At 46.6% G+C, this 4,426-nt stretch overlaps 1 protein-coding gene across 31 annotated transcripts in view; it reads left to right on the top strand.

The window, feature by feature from the left end:
• The first annotated feature begins 586 nt into the window (after positions 1 to 586).
• Ktn1 (kinectin 1) overlaps positions 587 to 4,426 on the top strand; it is an 89,845-nt gene continuing 86,005 nt past the window's right edge. For 21 of the 31 annotated variants that reach the window (XM_021203935.2, XM_021203932.2, XM_021203933.2 and 18 more), the window contains exon 1: positions 588 to 725. The gene's annotated coding sequence lies outside the window, so the exon portion shown is untranslated. Of the gene's footprint in view, positions 726 to 4,426 lie in introns of all 31 variants that reach the window. The other 10 variants (XM_029541888.1, XM_029541893.1, XM_029541887.1 and 7 more) reach the window with 1 other exon arrangement.

Consider the following 4,426-nt stretch of genomic DNA (forward strand, 5'->3'; position numbering starts at 1 on the left):
TATGTTCTGGGCAGTGACTGGCGTTGTCTGAGAGAATAATAATAATAATAATAATAAAACACTAAAAAGCAACACCGGAAAAAAAAAAAACCTTCCATCCTCGCAGCAAAGAGCAGAGAGACGCAGAGATTTTGGTAAACCCCTCTTAGCGCTGCAGTTTCTAGTTATTTAACCTTGCTTAAGGAATGGCCAGCAGCCAGCAAACACTGCAGCCTTACAATATTTGCACACAATTTATTTAGGTCGGTCTCTAATAATTCCTCGTTTTGCGGATTTCGGAGGAGAAATTCCAGCCGTGGGGTGTGTGTGTGTGTGTGTGTAGCAACTTGGAGTACGGTTAAAAGGAATCAACCCGTGTCGGGGGCCAAGTGGTACTTTTGTGCGAGGGTCACGTGAGACCAAGGCCGACTGGGGAAGGCAGAGTAGGGTTGAGTGGATGAAGGGATTCCGCAGGGACTTCCAGGCGGAGGGTGACGTCTCTGCAGACCAGCGCGGAGCATCTCGAGGCCGCCGGCTGCGCGGACCTGGCCCTTTAAGGGGCCGGTCTCCGGGTCCCTCTGGCCGCGACGCCCGGACGTGCGGAGCCGCCCCGCCCCGAAGCCGCCCGTTTCCTGCGGGGCGGCGCGACGGCACCTGAGCTACTGCGGCGGGGCCTGGGAGCGCGCTGACCCGGAGGGAGAGCTCGCGCCGCCGCGTCGTCCCGGCCTGGTTCCCGGCTGCGCAGGGTGAGGAGCAGGGCCGGGGACTCCGGGGCGCGGGGCCGCGCTCGCGGGGTAGGCCTCGGCACGGAGGTCGCAGTGTGCAGCGTCCGCCCAGGCCGCGCCGCCGCCGGCCCGCTCCGAGGATCGGCCTGCGGGGTCGGGCTCCAGGGTTCCGGCTCGGCGGTCTCCCCGCGGCCGCCAGGTCCGACCCCAGGTCCGCGAGTGGCCGGAGCTCCGCGGCCATCTCCTCTGAGGGCGAGGTCGGCCCGCCCGGGCCGCGGGGTGACCGACGAGCCTATTTTTAGCTGGGCTCGCAGGCCCCGGGGCGGGCTGGCGGATTAAGGCTCTGATGAGGGTGACCGGAGGGAGCACCTCGCCTCGCCTCGGGTGCCCTGGGCCCGGGTTGGGCCACGCGTGCGCCATGCTGGAGCGGCTGTCCCCTCGCTCGTCCCGGAGCGCGGCCCCTCCCACCACCCGGTTCTGGGAGTTAGGGGAAATCCTGCGAAGTTCTCCCTCTCTGCCAGGGGTGTGTCCGCCTCGGTGTCCAACAATGGAATTTGGGGTGTCCCGGATCTGGCCGCTTTCCGCTGAAGGGAGCAGAGTTGGGCCATCCGAGACCGGGGCTTGGGAAGCAGCGTTCTCTTCTTTGTCCGGCTGCCTTTCGGTTTAGGTCAAAAAGTGCGCTGTTTAGTTGTCTTCGGGTCCTTCTGAGAGGAGGCGGAAACCGGGATTCTAACAGCGGGGCCACTAAGAAGTGGATTCCTTAGCAGCTATGTGGATTAGCATAGGTTCAGAAGCTGCGGCCGAATAGAATAGTTCAAAGTTTTGGAGTGTTCTGAGAGATTTACAGCTCCACATCCAGGTAAAGAGGAGCTCCCCAGAGGTGAACTAGACATTGAGTTGTGTAGCAGGTGACTTAGGGGTGATTTAATTTTTTTGCCTGAATTAGGTTGCACTTGTTTTCCCCTCTCACCCGCAAGCAGTGGCTCCGGTGTGGGTAGCAGCATTTGGTGATGAGACCTGAGATGATCTGTCCATGCTGCCCTGGGGCACTCCGGCTAACCTGTGTTCTGTATGTGCCGCGGTAGCCTTTCATATCTAATGTATTGTTTGGTAAATAAACCTCTTCCCCATTCCACCTTTCTTTTAGAGACCTTACACGAAATAGCTGGGCTTAATTATGTAGGTTCTTTCCCCATGCCAACCCTGAGTTAGAAACCTCTCTGAATTTTGTAGCCCTCAGTAGAGTAACTTAAGCCATCACTAAAGTCTAGAAGAGAAAAGTCATAATTTCCAAGTGTTTGTCAAGTGGATGAATTGGTGCTGATAGCGTTAAATTGCTTTTAAGCCTTTTCAGTAAAAAAAAAAAAAAAAAAAAAAAATGCTGTTTGTCATGATGGTGTCTTTGATCACTCCCAAGGCAGAGCAGGTGGATCTCTGACAGACCAAAATAAAAATAAAAAGAGTTGTGAGCCTTAGCCTTTAAATTATTTCCCCTTACCCCCTTTTAAAAGAGAGGGTAAATTCTCTACCATAGAGACTGTTTGTATCCCCATGTTCATTCACTATAGCAAAGAACTGGAATCGACCTAGTTGTCTGTTAGTGGGTAAGTGCATAATGAAAATTAGGTCTCTCTGTAAAAGATAGTACTATTCAGCTCTAAAGGAAAATGATGTAAAAATTTGCAGGAAAATGGGCAGATTTGGAATGTATGCTAGTAATCAAGGTCCCTCAGTCACAGAAGGGATAAACTGAGTGGTCTCTCTCCTAAGTGGAGTCCAAACAGTTGTATCTGTGTAGGTGTAAACTAGTGCGTATGCAGGCACAGTCAACACGAAGAAAAGAGAGCTAGGAAGGTTAAATATAAGGATGAGGAAGGACTGCGTGCAGGGGTTAGGCGAGTTTTGGGTTAAGACATGATTGAGGTTATAAGGCCAATTGCTTTTCTTGTTCTAAGTCTGTCATGGATTTTTTTTTTTTTTTTTTTTGTCTAGTTTTGTCGTGGATGGTGGTTAAGTGCATAAAATGTATTTGATACTGAAAGTGTAAAATTTAATGTGAAACTTCACAACTTCCATTTCAAAATGTCAATATTAACTATAGAAGTTCATCAAGTTATATAGACTTTGGCTCTGGTTAATTTTGACATTTGATGTTTTTGTTTGAGAAAGTTTTAAAAAAAGTTAAAGTTTATAAAATAAATTAATAAACACTTTGGTACTAAAAAGAAAGGGGCTGACTGCATAGGCCTGACCTGTGCTTCTGCCACTGCCTTCTGAGCAGTACGCCTGACTCCTTTGAGCTTCTAACTGCTTTTATATTCCAAGAAGCAAGACAAACTTTCAATTAAAAAGAGTAATTTTGGTAGAGATTCTGATTGGAAATATAACATTCCTAGGAAATATAAATATAAAATATTATACACACACACACACACATATACACATATAATCTCAACTCCATAAAAAGTCATGTTCTACTACTGTGCATTTCATTTACCCTTTTGACTCCATGCCCCATGGCCTGAATTTGCAACCTCCCTCCGTTCTTCCTCCCAGTATGGGATTATAAATATATGCCATGACAACTGACTTTTTTTCTTTGTTTAACCCGTGTGTTTAAGGCAGTGTCTGGCTCATAATAGGTGCTAAGTAAGAAGTTGTCAAATGAATTAAGCCTGTCTCTTGCAGTTCCTTTTCTTTGGTGGATACTGCATTCTGGATACACGTAGCTTCTAGTTTGTTCCTTTCCTAGGAATTTTCAGAGAACAGAAGAGAGTACCAGGGAGTCTCTGGAAACCTTTTGGAAGAGGGAATAATGCTATACTGTGATGGAGACTGAGTTACTCACTCCATATAATTAAAAAGGTACTTAAAACAAGGACTTAAAACACATATGTACCTTAGTCAGGTGTAGTGGCATCTGCCTTTAATCCCAGCAACTCAGGGGGTCTGAGTGGAGAGAAGAAGCAGGTAGATCTCTGAGTTTGAGTTAGCCTAGTCTACATAGTGAGTTCCAGGACAGCCAGAGCTACATAGTGAGATGCTATCTCAAAAAAGCCAAAACCCAGACTGCACCAAGACAAAACATACACATTCAATATTTGTGTATTTAAGGAATTTAACATTAATCTGTACATGTATCGTTTTATTTAGACTAATCAGTTTTCTAATTTTCTTCCAGAGATTGTATTCTAAAAGCATTACCTATAACTTCTTTTTAAAATTTTTTTGTGTCTTTTAAAAATTTTTTTTAAAGATTTATTTATTTATTTTATGTATATGAGTACACCTTTGCTCTCTTCAGAGCACAAGAGAGAGCATCAGACCCCATTACAGATGGTTGTGAGCCACCATGTGGTTGCTGGGAATTGATCTCAGGACCTCTGGAAGAGCAGTCGGTGCTCTTAACCACTGAGCCATCTCTCCAGCCTCTACAACTTCTAATATTGGTTTCTTTAAACTAGAATGAAAATGTTGGTAACACAAAATCTTGGAGTTTTGCAGTCCTTCAAAAGGTCTTGGTTTTATTTTCCTACATTTAACTTTTTAGTCATCTTTTTCAGAAGAAGGAAATGCAGTGCATTCAGGGGTTGGTCACAGTAGCACCATCGTGAGTAAACTTGGTAATAGGCTTAGGCCTCCACTGCTGGGGGAAGGAAGGCTACTTGCCCACATTTCCTTTCTTTTTTTTCTTTCTTTCTTTCTTTCTTTCTTTCTTTCTT

This window comes from Mus pahari, chromosome 8, assembly GCF_900095145.1.
Source record: "Mus pahari chromosome 8, PAHARI_EIJ_v1.1, whole genome shotgun sequence".
Classification (NCBI taxonomy): Eukaryota; Metazoa; Chordata; class Mammalia; order Rodentia; family Muridae; genus Mus; species Mus pahari.